Raw genomic sequence first — 18,378 nt, 5'->3', positions numbered from 1 at the left:
AGCAAACTGAAAAAGGCTTGACTCCTGTGATAGCATCTTCTAGCCACTAAAGCTCATAATTCAGAATTTTGGTCTATTTTTTCAAGTTTGAAGACCAGAAGTGGAAGAGGTTGGGGTTTTTTTCATCTTCGCATCATTTGGTTGAAATTGCAGTGGGGAAAAAATGTTGTGTTTTAGATATAGCTCTGTCACAGCATGTACGTGAGCCTGAAATACCACTTTTGTGGTGTGCACTGGTGATTGCAAGAGCTTGGAACAAGCTTCCTCTCATCAACTGAGTTTCACAAACAGACTATGTGTACTCCTAGTCATCCCCAGTGGTAAAGGAAAACTTGATAGCTTAAATCACTTCAGCTTATAAACTCATTTAATTTTGGTAACTTGATTGGTTGTGAACATCCATACACATTCTATGTCTCATTTTCAAATACGTCCTGCAGATAATTTTCAGCAGTGGCTTGGCACTTGGGGAGGCAAGTGGAAACCAAATGTGATTTTCAAATGCATGTAAGCAGATTGAATGTAATTAAAACTGAGTGTAGGCACACTCAAAAAAATTTTACTGTCTACATCTTAAAATGTCTGTAGCTGTCCCTATTTGGACATAGGCTCCTAGTCGAAATAAAAATGTTAGTCCCATCTATCTGGACAAATACAGGGTGAATGTGTCAGGGCAGAGTAAAAGCAGAACTGAGGATCAACCACAAACCAGTAGAATTTTTCAGTGTGAGGCTGTTTTAATGCTGTACTCATACTAAATGCATTACTGTTGCAGCCACTGAGTACAGACAAGCATAGAGAAGCCTGGGTAGCAAGAGAGAAGTGAGTTAAAATTCATTTCAGATAAGCTCCTACTTCTGTTACTTGGCAAAGGAAAAGTTAATATACCTTATCCTAAACTCTTTGCTCAGGTAAGCAGTCTTCATTATGTAAACACTCCTACTGAATTATCTATTAGCAAACTAAGTTATTTCTTTACCCACTTAACTGGTTTAGTATTGCCAAACAGGCCTACAGCTGTTGCACCTTTGTTTATACTGATGAGATTTCTCTGCTCAAAGAGGGCTTTAATCTACATTCTGTCTCAGTTTTCTTGCCCACCTATGGTGTGCTGACCAATGTCCTTTCTCCTGCATCTCCATTTTCAGTCATACTTTATGCATTAATCTACCTCAAGAAAATAAAAAGGTTCTCAAGGAAATCAGAAGTATAAAGGTATTTTTTTATTCTCCAAAGTTAGAACTAGACTTTGACAAAAGGAATACTAACAAACTGCATGAGTAGATTCATTGTGATCAATTTGCTTGTAAAGAAACATATTGCTTAACAGAAGAAAGATCTTATTCCTCTCCCCAGTGCACTGAAAGCATGTCCCAACTGTTTTATGCAACATGACTATGTCCCACTGTTTTTTCTCATCATCTTACAGAAAGGCAATGCACACCCACAATACAGAGATTTGTTTCAGTACTTTCTGTCATTTTCAAAGCCTATGTACATACTGCTAGTTTGATGTAGGAAGAAAATAAACAAATTATATGTGATTTACAGTTAGGAGAGTATTTTAGCATTTTAAGACGCCAGAATAAAGGAGGCAAACCAGGAGAAAAAAAGTGGCATAACTAAAAAAAATCATTGATTTTATTTTAAACTTATTCATTAAAAAAATTTCCCCCTTCAAAATTGTTTTGCAGTCAACTGTAGTGAACATAAAAATCAAAGTAGACAGGAAATTATAAAGTCCTGACCCACTGCCCTTCAAAGAAGATGGGAATTAAGCCCTACAAGACTAAAGAAATAAAGGAAGGGAGAAAAAAACTGTCCAAAATGTGTACTCCTGGACCTCCTATCTGAAATCCGGAGAATGCATCTCAGCAAAGAGAAACTCATAATTCCTAAAGACCACTTTACCTCTATATTGTTCTTCCCAAAAGCAAAGCAAAAAGTCCAGGGTTCCCCACACTACTCCATCATGTGCTTCACTCCTGCCCTCTATAACACACTGGTAAAGCATATACAGAAAAAGAAAGCCAGAATGCCCTTCATTCTTCACCCCTCTCCTGCATAATAGGCTCCTAGAGTATCTTACAGGAAGAGAAAGACAGAATGGCAGACACAGACAGAGCAACTGCAGAAGACAATTAAGGAAGAATAATGGAATTGAGTGGTAGATGAACGTTATTACATTTTTTTTTAATCTTATAAAAAATATCCTATTAGTTTTGAGTGAGGTCAAGCACAGTTTGGGATGGAATCAATATAACTGACCTTCCTTTGTTTTCTGAGTGCAATAATTGTTAAAAGAGCTGAAATATTTTTTCATAAAATGATTATGAGTTTTAAGAGGTGACATTTGAAAGAAGGATATAAATTATAGAGCAAACATCTAAACGTTTTCATAATGTTGAAATGGTTATTGTAAAAAATGTATTTGATATAATAGGAAGCATATGTTTCATTAGGCTGAATCCACAGAAAATGTTCTCCCCAGAACAACTGCACCATCATTCACATTGAATATACGCTATTCACCTCACAAAACATATGCACTGTAGTCTTTTTCACACAACAAATACTCTGCTGTTGTAAGAAAAAGGAACTTGGAGTCAGAAGTTTCTTAAAAGTTTTTGACTAAGGAAGGGAATCTGCTATCCATAATTTGCAAAGATGCTTACACGAAATGTGGTGAAATAAAACCGTATGGCAATATAGGTTTCAAGGTATGTATTTTACATACTCAAAGCTCACTTAAGCCACTGAATTCCTCTCCATTATTTGGAATCCAGAAATGCCCAACAGCCCCAGTTGGAAGCCTCTCCATTAAATTAATTAGACTCTGTGTAAGCATCAGCTCAAGTCAAGTAATATAAGCTTGAACTCACAGCATAATAAAACTAGGAGGAGTTTTTTTCAACAGCTCTTACACCAATCTATCCTATTAGTTGGGATGACTTAGAGTCAAATGTTGCTTGCCCAGCCATGTAATGCTCTCACTGATGTCACTCTATCAAGATAACAGGGCCTGACCTTTAAATATAATTTAATGAGTACAATGATGAAAGAGATTTTAATGAATTCATGGTATACACTCTTCAAGTTACAAACAAAGCATTTTAATAGCTTTTTGAAATATGCTGTCTTAGAAAACCATCATGCACAGAGAGAGAAATACACTGCAGCCACCATGGCTTACTGTGCTTTATTAGCATCTAGAACGGATGTGTACCAAAACCCTCAAACAAAAACTATTAATCTTTATTTTTAAAATGATACATCTTTGCAAACATGAACATTCATATGGGAAAATCACAAACCCTATGGAATTACATACCCAGGTTAACTGCCCAAATGATCACTGCTAATATAGCTATGGATATAATTGTCACAATCAACAAACTGACATCAGGGAGAAACAGTGTGGTTTCTTACAGGTTTTAGAGAATGAAGAGAAGAGAAACCATCAGAGAGATGGCAAATGTGTCAGGTGACTAAGGCTATTCACAGCTTGGATGACTGAAGTTTCAGCAGAGATGCCTGATGCTCAAACAATCCTTCATGTCAAAAATGTATTGAGAGATTAGGCCTTTCTAACAATTAGTACAGGACCATTTAGGGCCCCTAATTGATAAAACTATCAGAAACACACCATAAGCATATACCATTATGCAAGCAGCTAACAATACAGCTGTTGGCATGGATGGCCACAGACAACGCTGAGGAGTACAGTAAACAACACACAGGTTGGAAAGGTTGGAATTGCCTCACCTTTCTATGTCTGAAAGGTAAATGCTAAAGTCTGAACCTGCATCCTTTTAAAATCATGGTACCACAGCAGTCCATCCTATCTCTTGCTGGTGCCTATTTTTCTCTAACAAACTTAGAGTACAGAACTGAGTTATTGTGTCTCGTTAAGACTTAGATGATGAAATTTCAGAATCTTACATAAAGGCATCTTGAAGTGAATCCTTCCCCAATGAACTTTTTGGCATTGAAAGTTGTTGATATAAATCCCATCTAAGGTAGTGTTTTTTCAAAAATGTTGAATTACCTTAAGATCACTAGGAAAAAGACAGGAAGATAGGTGCTTGACAGAAGAGAAAAATCATGCTCTGGCTTTTTTCTACACCTTTAAATCCTAAAGGACCTTAAAGAACCAGAATGAAAAATCCTGGCTGAAGTCATACAGGCAGTCAAGGGTTGAGCTGAAACAAGAACATAAATCTGCATGTCCTACCTCAGTGTCCTATCTATTAAACTGCGTAGACTGCATAGCCTTCCAACTCATCCCTCATAAAAAATGGAGACTTGAACTGAGGCAAAGATTACTGCTTGTTGTATTGTGCTCTATTTGTCCTGTCCTTCGTAAAATGCATCCCCATTCTACTTCAGGTTGCTCCACGTCCCACGGAATAAAAAGCAGTTCATTATTATGCAGCTGTGTTCATTACTGAGGAAAAAGCCGCACCGAAGACATTCAGAAAAGTAAAACTGTAGGTCAACCTGACATTTGCTGTCTTATGCCTCGGAAAATATTTCTTATGAAATCTGGACTTTAAAAAGTCCAAGTAAGAGTTTGGACTCAAAATTAATGCAGTAAGAAAAAGCTGACCATCAAAACTGACAGCAATGAACAATCACTGCTTTCCTTCCTTGACAGGAGTTATCAGAATTACAGTTCAAATCTCAGTTTCAGTCTGGGTTTGCCTTAAAGCATGGATACTGGAAAACATTGCTTCTACTCTACTTCCTTGTGTCATGCATTGCTGAGCCAGTATGAGCTGCACAAAAATTACCTACTTTGAAGTCCCTACAGAGACTGACGCTGACAATCAGAACGGCTAGAGGTCTGCATCATTGCTGATATAAGCGCTATTTAGGACATCATGCTACATCATATGAAACCATAATTTTTATGAAGTGAAAGAATCGCATTTATCATAAATTGCTAAAAAGTGAGGAGTTCTCAAACACAAAAATGCCATACGGGGGAATGCAGAAGATAATGTTTTAAAAGAAAAATACATGCATTCCATAGTAAGACAGTTTCAATGAAACTGTCTGAAAAGCAGAAGAGAATCCAGTTAATCATCCAACCTACACATACAATGAACACAGAACAGGATGAAATGGCTCAATGCCAGTCAGCCTCGACATAAAACTATTTAAATCATCATAGTTCTGCAATGCTTATAAACGAAATATGCACATATAATTCTGCTTCCACTGAAGTCAAGGGAAAGATTTTGCAGGTATGCAGTGCAGGTAGACAGTTTGCAGAGTTAGGCGGTCTATGAGTTATTTATAGGGGGGAAAAAAAGAAGGATAAGAGATAAAAGACCTCAAGTTCTGAGGTTCCAACAAAATAAATATACACTGGATCTACCTACATATGTCCTTTCATTTCTTATTTCCTCCTCTCCCACTTTACCCAAATGGTCTAGTCCCTTCACAGCTCAAGTTCACATTCATCTTTCCTTCCCCCACTTGCCAGAGATACTTTCTTATCCTCATTCCCAAGAGAGCTTCCCCAACCCAATTCTTTTCTGCCCCCTTGATACTCTAATCATCCCTCCAAGAACTGAGTTCAGAATGCATACAGTGTTCTGTTCAGCCATGCTTCCCACCTGTGTGAGACGCAAAGGTCTTATATTTTACTGTGATATAATCTTATTGATCATCAGAGAAAGAAGTTACAAGACAGCTTGTGTGTCCACTGGTGAGGAGCAAGGACACAAAATGCTTATTAATGTTGAGGCCATGCCCCATATCTTTTGACAAAATGAGAACTGTTCTGCAGATAACCAAGAATCCATATTTTAGCTCCTTTGGTACAGTGCAAATACTTTCCTCCAACTATTTTGCTTTCTTCCCATCTGAATAAATAAAATTGTACTATTTTTCTTGCATTCACATCATTCAGCAATGTGCATAATATATTAGTCCTCATACAGACGATAATTTAACCCAATTTTTGTCCTTTCTCTACTTAATAATGCACATATATCTGAAGAAGCAGCCAAAAATTAGAGTGTTTCCCGCTGAATCACTTTGAACAGAATTTACTCTTTAAGACAGCTTTCACAAAATGGTTCCTCTAAAGTTGTCCTAAATTTTCAAAGCTCTTGTTATTGCTTTATGAGTAAGAACTGCAGAATGTAGTTGTCATTAGAAATCCACCTTCATTAGACATAATCGTTCAATATATCCAAGTAATTACTTTTGCAGCTGTTGTGTAAATTAAATAATAGCTGATTTATCAGCTCATAATAAACAAAAATTTATTCTGCCACCTGGATGGTAACCTTCAAAACATGCTTCTCGTTATCATTACAACCAATCTAGGCCAGGTCAGGGAAGTTAGAAGAATTAAAAATATTAGCACTAACAGAAAATTCCCTGTTAATGGCTTTGTGAAATGAGACAGACACACCTTCTTGTTGCTCCAAAAGGGTGACACTTCCAACAATGGTAGCAATCAAGTGAAAGACAGAGGGCTTATGAAGTACACAGACCTGGTGCTGTCTTCAAAAGATGTACGCTCACCCTGAAGACATCACCGGCAGATATTAATTGATGAGGGGAGGCTATAATTTCAGACTTGGTCTTGCATATTTCTGAGCAGTTTGAACTGCATTAGCATGCAGACAGAGAACAGAAGGGATCCGAGGCCCTAACTGGAAGTACTCAGTACTTTTGAGGACTGGACATGAAACTACTGATGTAGCCCTTTTTCAAGAAGTAGAATACAAGTCAGAAACAGTTTAGGCAGTTGGCCATGACTTCTTAGGGCCTGCATGACAAGCTCTGTAACTGCATCTCCTACATCGACATTTTGGTATGTATATATAGATGAATATATTGATTGCTCAAGAGAGATAAGCTCTTTCAAACCCCTCTAGCTGACACTCCTACGCACAAGTAAGAAACGACTGGCATTCCATCATTTACATGTTGTCTTAAAGGACTGTCACTTAGTATTCCATTAGTGAGGGTATCCAAAGCAGCATAAAAGCCTCTATCCTGCCTGTCACAGAAGGCACTACCAAAGGTGTCTGGCATTGAACATATGTGCTGCCCATGTTTAACTAAAAATACAAATCATGATCACAAATGAGAACCAAGCTATAATTTCAGTCCTCTGAAAGTCACACAGATAGAACCTGGAATGAACATTTCCCAATGGGGTAAACAGGCCCTGCTATAAGTAAAAACAGAGCAACCCTTCAAGTACAGGAATAAAATGTGACAGGCATGCACAATTTGGTATTACTCTAGCATTACTCTAACCTACCATTTTACAACTCAATATTTTATTGTAAGCCACCCCTGAGCCAAACCGAAAACCACACTGATTATTTTACATTAGAGAGTCCGCTTCATTAAAAAGCAGTAATGTGGGTAATCTGTCATTTTGTTAGGGATATTTTTATACTGAAAATGAACACTCCTGTAGTGGGAAACAGTTTGTGGGCAAGAGTTAGGTGAGGGTGCTAAGTGCTACTGAAATACAGTCAGAGCTGAGGAAAACTGCCACATCACATACCGAAACTAGTTCATCCTTTGTATTTGGAATATGATCCACTCCATGGCCAGACACCAGGAACATTTTTTTCCATGAATAACTGTCTGCTGAGAAAATAAGGGGAAAAGATAATCTGATACTCAAAATTAAAAGCAATTAAAACGGGGAGGAAGCAAGATAGGTGGGACATATGTGCTGAGTTTCTGGAAGGTAGAAGGCAGAACTTCCAGACTAAAAGGTATGTGCTGAGATAAATTTTAAGTCAGCTAAGAACCAGGTCAATAGCTGCTTCAAGACATGGTTACAGGCTGCAAAATTTGCCCAGAAAGAAGGCTACATCCTCGGGCAGTTAGCCAGCATTAAGCATACTGCTGCTACAGCCAAAGTACTACTGGCAGTGAGGTATCCATAAATTATGCAGTCCTGCATGAAATCCTTAAGTATGGGCTGTTCAAAAGATGCCCACTCTGACACACTTCCCACTTCTAACTCCATTTAGAAAGGCTACCTGCATTGGTCTCATGCGTAAGTTCTCTCTAAAAGAGCCCTCCAGAAGCTTCTCACAGAATCTGCCCCAACAAAGTACCTTCTCAAGGCTTTAAGATTCCCGCATATAAAGTTACATCCTAAATGTATGTAATTAGGGTGAAATGAAAGTTCCATCCTAAAGAAACCAGAGTAGAAAGGAGTTCTGTACTATGGGATGCATTTCTATACTTGCCTGTAAGATCTGAGAGACACCAAGAATACTGTAGCCTGAAGTGCTACCAGGACTCAGCTCCACATGTTCTTTTTCCCACCGTCAAGTGAAGAGAATGCAGACTTTCTACAGATGTTGTATGTCCTTAGGGTGAAAAATGTTGGGGTCTTCTTAAAAAAGACTTTGTGTCACCTTATGTCCTGTATATTTGCCATCTGAAAGCACTGCAAAGTCAGACAGGATAAATTAGATCACCAGGCAAGGCACAGTCCTGACAGTGGGTCAGGGCTCTAAAGTAGAGGACTCATGCAATTATGTTCTCATGGGGTTACCAGCAGGGTCCTCACAAAGCCAATCTAACAGGAATTTCTGTGGGTAAATTGTGTGGACAGATGGAAAAATTTGACCTCAATCTCAAACTCAAGACTGCTCTTGCACAGCAATAACATCATACTATTTCATAAATTATCCTAGTTCCATTGATTTCAACTTGTATCAGTCAAGAACCTAGCTTAGTGCTTTGAGCAATATCTGAGTGATTTCCTGTGTTAAAATAATGGGCAGGAAAATATAACAGAGTTGTTAATTTCCATGCATTGTAGAAACACAATAGCAGCACAATCATCAGACTAACAGACTGCCTTATGGAATTTCTTGCCACAGGATCTTGTGGATGCTGGAAGATCGCAAAGGCTTGCAAAGGATTGAACAAATTCATTGAAGAACCATCTAATAAAGGCTTTTAAACACAAAGATGATCCTCTGGCTCAGAAAGTCCTTGAATATAATATAATTTTGGCAGTTGATTATTCTGGGAATGTATCACTATGCTTGTTCTGTTCTTCAGTATCTATTGGAAGCTATTATCTTTCGGTTGTTGCTGGTTTTCTTTCAGACAATGAGTAAAAAACATTTAGAAGTGAAAATTTTTATTACATCTGTGATCCTTTCACTATGAGCTGAAGAGACTTTGTGAGAAGAAAAGAAAAAAAAGTTCATAGGGAGACTAAGGAGGCTAAAAGCACAGGTTAGCCATTGGCTTGGTCCAGAGTGGAGCTGACAAGTTTGCACAACTCAGATACTTCCGGGTGTCTAGTTCCTGAAGATGCTGACATTATTTTAAGTTCACTGAGATGGCATGCAGGCCTGGGAAGAGATGCTACCTGGCTGACCCTGTCCAAGCATCATGGTTTTAGAAATTAAGCTAACAGGCTTGGAATTCTAGATATAAAGAGGTAAAAGCAACAAGTCTAGTCCTATAGAGGACAAGAGCAAATGAAGCCTAATGGGCTTTTGGTCTGACCTGATCTGAGTCCATCACGCCACCACACAGATAAGGAGCTTGCTTTTCTTTTTCTTTTTTTTTTAACCCTGATGTTTGGAATTAAAGGAATATAGGGACAGTCTTGATTTATGCCATTCCTCTGATGTTTCCCACAATGCTCAGCAGCACTCTTCTACAAAACCATGAAAAACCCATGACATTAAAATAAAAATTGCAGGGGAAAGTGATACCATGTCTCAGTTAAATAGTGCAAGTTTGTGTACTGGTTTTATATGGTAATCAGTACTTAATGTTACAAATTAATAGTTGGGAAATATGTTTCCAGAACCCAACAAAGTGAAGCAATAGTTTGGGTTTGGATTGAGCATTTGACATGGCAAAGATTACACCAATTTTCATTGCTATGAGGTTTGCTTTGATGTAGGGTTTTTTACTAGAAAGTAATTTATACAAATCTACTTTGTGTTACATCATCCTTTATATCACATCCCTTTCCAAAGACAGCTGATGGTCACTGATCCATATAATGCTATAACAGCCTGCACGTTACAGATCTTTTGCCCAATTTAAATACTACTTCAGATCTGGAGTTACTCTAACTGCTTTCAGGCAACTTGCACCCTCTCATCTCCCCCTACCAAATCTTCCACGAGGTCTAAGAAAACGCCAAGCAACAACATCTAAAACAGCTTCTGGCATGTTACTACTTTTCCTTATCTGGAAAATTTGAAGGAGGAATTTTTTTATTACTTGTTCTTATTTTCAAAAGAATGCATTTTGTAGTCCACTCTTTACACATCAGGAATAATGTTTTCTCCTATCACTATGTAAAAGTGCTGCCCTTCAACTAGTTTTGCATGATGATGAAGTTAAGCCACAAGATGTATTCCTCTACAGACAAGTTTTTTCTCTCACCAACAAGCAAAAACTTAGAAACTAAAGAAAAAATGAAGTCTCAAGAAAACATGCATTTGGGTCCAGACCTGGATTTATTTATGTCAATTTCCAACTGAAAAAAAAATCAGTAGATCACTAACACTTCGGAAGGTTTCCCTTAAAATTGCACAGATGTTCTTATCTGACTAAATAGAGAGGGCTGTTGAAAGGACACAGTTTGCTTCTGAACTTACATTTCAAAATTCCTCATTTTGGAATCAGCAAAGGCTGAAAGGTTAGAAAGGTAATGAGAAATTAGACTCAATTTGAGACACATCTAGTTCACGGCAACATTTCAAGAGCAGAAATATCTTGCTGTCTCTGAGAAATGAAAGGTGACCTCCTCCCCCATAAGTGAAGAGGACACTAAAAGGAAGCAAACATTGATTTACTGCAAAGGAAATGTCTGTGAAAACACAACTTTCTCTTCTTATTTTCTTGAGTAGTTAAACCTTTCTTTTTTATTTCTCTAATCTAGCTTCTAATACAGTAGATGGAAAATATTTCACATTATTTAAGCCATAAACCACTAGTTCAGGTGGATTCGATTACCAATTGCAGGAGGTGGCACATTTCCAACATGCTACCAAGTGAACTTACATGCTTGTTTTTCATGAATTCGTCATCTTGTGGAATCTTATCATTTGATTTATGGACTGTTTGAGTTTATAGCTTTTAGACTTATGTTCAGGTTTGTTTAGGTTTTGCCTTTTGTACTTTGGCCACTATTTATAAAATCAGAGCTCTGAGTAGGATTTGGGTAGCATACCTGCACTCTAATAAGGTTGGGGGAAGGTTCCTGACAGGGCACACACTTTTCACTTGCAACTTGGAAATGCTATGCTGTTTTTCAGCAAACATCACCAGGAACAGGCAATGAAAAAACAGATGCTAAGTGAAGGCTATTCCCAATAAAACCACAGCTGTGGAACAAAACAAACCTCAAAGAGAAAAAATCACCACTAACACCAAACAGTCTAAAAAATGTTACCCTGAATCCTGTGGTTTCTTGGTAAAACCGGTTTTTAAAAAGCCTCAAAAAGAGAATGTCAGACTCTTAGATACACCAAATAATTAGTGATGGGATAAACTTTAAAAGAATCACTATATGATTTAGATCAGTTAAACCCTGGAAAGTTCATGGGCCTAGAGTAAAGCGGAGTAGATGTCATTGCACTGAATTCATTGCATCTTCTCAGATTTACTCCAGCTGAGGTCTAGCCCTTTTGTTTATTCAGACATCTTGATGTTTTCCATGTCCCTCATCTCTCTCTCTCCTCTTTCATGCCAAACCAGAATGGTCTCTGCTCTCCTGACCCAGTCATTCCAGTCCTATGACTCCCAGCTGGTTCAAAATGAAACCATTTCACATTTCATCCAGCAAGCATAATTCCTTTTCCCATCACCTCAGAAACTAAGGTAAGATGTGATTTTGCTAGTTAACACACAACAAAAATCTTTGCACGGAGAGAATTATCATCTTATTACTGGTAGTAACTTTTTGGTTATTATGAGCATATTGATGTAGAATGCATCATTCCCTGACTGAAACTAACGAGGCAGCAGTGAAAGTGTCTGTGTGTATGTGCGTGTGCAACAGGATGTGGGAATGCAGGTATTTCTGTGGCAAAACCAGAGTAAAGCATTTTATCATAGTCTGAAAACAGCAACTCCAGCTGATAGACAAAGAGCAAAATAGTAGTCATTCATGACAGAATATTCTCCCAGTGGGAGGACATAGTTACACATACTGCATGCCCTGTCTAAGCTGGATAGCAGGTAAATTCTGTTATCTGCAGAGCTGAAGTGTTCAGGAAACACAATGTACACTGTTGCCAAAGTCCCCATGTGCTGCATTGCTGACAGTGGATGCCCTGCTCTCAGCTGACTCAGCAAGCTGAGAGTGAACTCCATCTTGAAGCGACTACAGTGCTCCCTGTTTGGGTTGGCAGGGAGCAAGACCAGCCTGCAGTTGAGCCTGCCTCCACTTCTGTGATATTTTTGCATGAATTCCACTTCGTGTTGCTTCTCTAAATGGTAGAATGAAGACTCAGCATAAACTTGTCTCCTCTAGCATTGTTTATTCTGGGGAAAAAAGGATTCTGTTCCCTTACTATTTGCATAGATTCAGGCTTAAGAATGATTTGTCTCATAGACCTGCTGCGACCGACTTTTAAACCGAGTCGTTAGGCACACGGATAACAGTATAGTGAATGTTGGTAAACTGTCATTCACCATGACTTCTAATTTTGATGCTGTCAGTGCTAATACACTGAATATCCAGAATGCTACTGACACTGTTCAAAGCGCAAATGCCTGATATTGTGATTTGACATTTAAATGGACTGGTGAAGCCTCAATTCCACTGAAATCAATTAGTCTTGCCGCTGATTTCAGCAGAACCAGGTTCTTATGCATAACAATGGTGGGGTTTATTATCCTAACATAGACACTTTATTTGCTGTAGGAAATAAAACCATTTAGTTAAAATGCAGCTGAACACTTATTGTTATGCTGCAGACAAACGTAAGACCTCGCTCTAGAAAGAACTGTGTGTTTTTAATCCCTGAAGCCAACGTTGACATTAGAGATTCTCATCCCATTATAGTGGCTTGGCTGCTCACAAGCTGCTGGAGAACTCTGGTTAAGTACTCAAGAGCTCCTACACTCCAGGGAAGCAAACACTCATAACGAAGACATTTTTATCCTATTACTCTTCTTTCAAATATGACTCGAACATTTTATGCAGACAATACAATGACCTTTGGGGCATAGAGGCCAGCATAAATGCTGCACTGCGAGCCCAGTTTGTAGTTAATTTTATTGGAAGAATGATAAAATTGTATTGTTTTACATGAATTATGGCAATGAGTTACTCAGTGGTGGAATCTACAGACTAGACATCTTGTACTGGGGCTTGTCACACAGCCAGCAAAAGCATTATCATCTATTTAACCAGACTTTACTTCCAACATTATTTTTAGGATCATTTTTCCCCTGTACTAATTAACTGCATTCACAGTTATACCACTATAAAATACCGCTTAATTTATATTGCTTAATTTTCTTCTCTAAGCATTCCAAGCAAGGAAAAATTAGTATATGCACAAAGGAGCTTCCATACTTTTTCCTGATGCTTTCACAATTAGATTCTTGCTTTTGAGTTGTATCCAATGCAGTACTTTTATCATTAGTTGTTTGCATTACAGCAAAAGATCACCTTACATTAAGATCATCTATTCACTAGCCAAAGACAGTCCCCATCACTGTCATCCGAGAGGAGGGAAAAGAGGCTTCCTGTACAATGAATAAAAACAAAATTTTCAGAGGTAGTCATAGGAAATCAGAGAGCCCAGCACACATACATACCTTTAAGAACTCATTAGGCCCAACTTCCACAGTGCACGTGAGAAGATAAATTTAGAAATGTCATTCTTCTTGTATCAGTTGACCCATGAGCCATCAGCCTAGTCTCCCTAGATTTAGTCACTATCTCTTCTGTATCTGTTCATATTGGGTATTAGCAAACCAGCAATTACTCCTTTTGCTTTCATTGTGTTAGCTTGTTGCTGGTCTTTCTGAAGCAGTACAAGAGGAAAGAAAATAAGACATTGACTTTCAGCCTGGCAATATGAAATTAGTTCTAAATGCATGTCTGCACCTTGAGCAATGCAGAGGGAGCACTCTAGGTATATAGAGAAGGAAAAGAACAAACTGGGAAAGGAATAGAAATTTCACTGCATGCTGAAAAGCTGAGCTAGTTGGGCCCATAGGGAGAAGCAAACATTCAAACATTGATCAAAAAATACTTGCTTCCTTTTGCTTTTGGAACAAGAGAAGAACCTGATCTGCTTTTGGCACCTATCTAACAGAGTAACATCTCAATAGTACAGTCACAGATTGCTCCTCAGATAGGATTTTCAATCTGTAAGACCAGATACTGAGTCCACGTATACACATTGTTACACAGGCAGACTAACTCCTTATTCAGTGAGTAGACATATTAAGAAAACTGTAGCTATCTGCAGTGTTGGTTAAATAAAGATATTAGAATGTGGCCAAAAGTTGTCACTATGACTAAGAGGGACTAGGTCAGTCCCTGTATTACAGTACAGGTTTGTCAGAGACAACCTGTAGCACTCAGTCTTCTCTTTGGATAGCAATAAGGCAGTTTATCCAGAGATGTTCAATAAAACACACAAATTACTATCTATGCACAAAACTTGAGAACCAGACATATGATTCAAAAAGAAAGAAAACCCTTTTATTACCTTCAAGCCAGCACTGAAGAAAACCATGGAAAGGGAATAAAAAATTAATGTCATACAATGTAACAAGTTACATTTAGAACTGACATAAAAATTGGTCACCATATAAATTATTTGTTCGATATTCTTTTTCCTTCCTGTTCCTTAGATAACAGTTTTGAAATTGTCTTTTGCAGATATTGTCTCACATTACTTAGAAGGTGCTATGCAAAGTTTCTTATAGGGCTATTTCAATTTTGAAGTTTGCACTGTTCTGACAAGTCACAGGAGCCACTGGAAACCTGCCCACCTCCCAGCCCCCAGCTGGAAAGATTTCTGTTATTAGACATTTTTCCTATATGGCTGTGTCTCTGGGATGGCAATACAACAAATGGAAAATGATTTTTTGCATGTTTCTGTACTCTGGGTCTGAGCTAGTGAGCATCCTCAGAAGCGGGTATACACAGTGTGGAGACTGTCCAAGAGGTTGCATGTAGCCTGTTTCTAACAGGGTCACTGCTAAGCTGCACCAAAACTGAATTAACTGCGCAGAGCTCCTGGGGAATCTCTGCACTGAGATCTCACATCTCACAATACCTGCATGATGTCTGTTTTCCATTACCTGACCTATCCCAGTTCCTCGTTATCCTGAATAATACACCTAACTGCTCATATATGACAGATTACTCCATCACACAAATAACAATGGAAAAGTAACCAATTCCCCCGATATTCTTCTCAGAGGTTGTGTACACAGATGCAGGATGCAAAAATTCATATGACTCTGTCATATCCCAGGTTCACAGTCTACAGCAGGGAAAAATCTATGTTAATGAAAGATTAAGTTGGTCTTTTTCATACTCTTTCTGAATAACGATAAAAGAAAAAAATCAGGATAGGAATATAAATGACATCTCTGACAACACTTGGGAGGTATGTAGTTCACTAGATACTTGAGAGATATATATGCTTTCTGTTAACTTTATGATGATGGGCTGTCTGAACATGCCTACAGTAAGAGTAATTGTTCTAATGCTCTTTCAGCATATATGGGGACAAGGATCCAAACCAGCTGCCCTGTTCTACATCATGCCATTTATCTTCTCACTTCCTCTGAAGATGCATAGCTGTGGAAGCATTTGATGGAAACAAATTAGATTCTTATTAACCAATTCAAAGCCTCAGTGCTAAACCTGAATGGTTAATGCCCTGTGTGAGTTTTTGGAAATTACTATTTCCTCCATGGTTTGAACAGATTTTGTGTGATCTCATAACTCTCTTGCTAGAGTAAATAAAAATTCTTTTTGTTCTTCTTTTCCATTTTTTTAGATACCTATTTCAAACATGCACAGATATTATGTAAAAAAACCTGTCAAAGGTGGGTCTTATTTGTGATTTTCTGTTCTGGTTAACACTAAGCATGACTTTTCTGGGCTTCTTTAAAGAGAAAACCTCCTGCAGTTTGGGTCCCCCTCACACGTGGCCTGAGTCAGGGCCCTGTGCGTACCAATAGATCTTACTGGCCATGGCCCAGTCTCACCTGGGACTTCCACCAACACCCTCTGGCCATGGGCCCAGAGGCTCCATTTAAGCTCAGGACTGGGCTTTCAGTCCTTGTCAGAGCTACATCATCTGTGCACCTGTCTCCAGCTCAGCTGGATCTGGTTTGTTGCTGTGGACTTCCCTGGTGATCCCTGGACCTCACCTGTGGATTGACTTCCCATGCTTGACCTTGGATCTGCTGCATCACCACAACTTTTTCTGGTGATCTGGACTCCTGGTTGACCCCAGTCCCATTTCCAGGCCTGTCTTGTTCACCTCAGTCAGGTAGTGTGGGACTAGGCCCTTGCTATGTTACCATGCTTGGCTTCTTGTCCTTTAGGCAGCAGTTGTCCCTTACTGCTCCCTGGCAGCCTATTCCTTAACCTTTCCTAGCTTCCACATAGAAAACACAGCTTGAGATGATGGATTTTTTAAAAAATACGCTTAAGCATAACAACATACTGTGTGTTTTAACTCAATGCAGAAGCCTTTGCTTTGAGCCCATTGACACAGCTGTGTCAGAGTACTATTATACCCCCTAGCTGTTCAAAACTTATTTTAGTTTTAATAGTTTGTCTTATTTTTCCTGGGCAGACTCACTATATGCACCATATTATCCATACAAAAACTTTGCTGTTACAGCCTCTTACTGACAGTGTCTTTGTGGAATTTTTTGAACTGAAAATGTAAAGATCTTAATGTCTCGGTTTCTACCTATGACACCTAGACAACCCTCCCTTCTGCCACTCCACAATGCAGCTGTGACAGACATTCTCTTAGAAGATGAGAAGCTGCAAAGCTGCATATGAGATTTTTTCAGTTCCAGTTTATTCTATGCATGAATCATTTTAACTTCTTTAGCTCCATGACTGAAGCCAGACTGAAGCCTTAGTACATGCCTGAAGTTAAGAATGGTTTTAGCTATTGCCTTCAATAGGGATAGTCCTTAATGCAGCCTTTTGTGCTTTCCCAAATTGGACCCCTACTGATTAAAATGAATTTTTGAAAAGCCAGTCATAGTTGATGATGTTTTAAAACGGAAGCTGTTTAAGAAGATACTTAAAAGAATAATTGCTCTAATAAAAATTTAACATGTCCGGAAATGACCAAAATTATCACAAGCTGTCTTCCATGAGTTTAACTTTCTTCTTTTCTGTTAGTAAAAGCCAAGATGTTAGAGATTTTCCAGCTTTACCATACAGCGGTGCATTTTTAGATTTGTGGCTAGACTGAGTGATCTTCAGCCAGCATGTGAGCCCACAGTCTTACATTTGGGTTTCTCTTGATTACCACTCCATCACATCTTCTACAGAGTCATCTTTTTTTTCAGTCAGTGCTGGATGGCACTTTCTGAAATGCACGTTAACAGAAACAAAGCAAAAGGAAAAGTAAGTTGCCTAGTCACATGAGGGCATCACACAATGTTACATGAGGTTATTAGTTTTATGTCAGTTTTGGCATACACTCAAATGAAAAGTGGAAAAGACTAGTTAAGGATTGAAGAATGTATGCTGTTTGCCTTCATTAATATTCAACCATGGTTTTTAGCTTCACTATGACATACTCTTGTGAATGGCTAAACAGAACAAAAACCAGTTGCTATGTCCACTGTGCATAAAAACTCATATGACTCTTCCTTATTAATAGGCTTGGAAGATCTTTTGGTGACATCAAGCTTTCTGCTCTGAACCAAGGTGCTTCTAGGAGTGTTGAAAACAAACCTAATTTGTTCTTATTGAATGACACACTCACTGTCATTATGAAAATGAATAGGAAATAATTTTCACCAAGTTTGGGGCATCTAAGAATAGTGCCAGTCCAGCAATATGTCAAAACTGGATAAAGAGTTTTAAATTAAAGAAGACTGTGTACAAATGAAAAAAATGGATTTTATCAATATCTTTCAAACAAAGCAATTTGATATAAACAAGCACAAGAAAACAATTACATTTTAAATATAAGTACTATTTGAGGGTTAAAATTTAGATAACATTAATTGCACTTTCTAAACAGACAATGGCATAGGTTTAACTATCAGTGAATACACATCTTAAAGTAGATGTAAATTAAATACAGTAGAACTGCATTCATTTTCAACAATTCAGGTTCTGGTTTTACTACTTTTCTCACAGATCAAAGCCATTAT

Source organism: Charadrius vociferus, unplaced genomic scaffold, assembly GCF_000708025.1.
Source record: "Charadrius vociferus isolate BGI_N301 unplaced genomic scaffold, ASM70802v2 scaffold498, whole genome shotgun sequence".
Classification (NCBI taxonomy): domain Eukaryota; kingdom Metazoa; phylum Chordata; class Aves; order Charadriiformes; family Charadriidae; genus Charadrius; species Charadrius vociferus.
Note: the sequence above shows the minus strand (reverse complement) of the source record.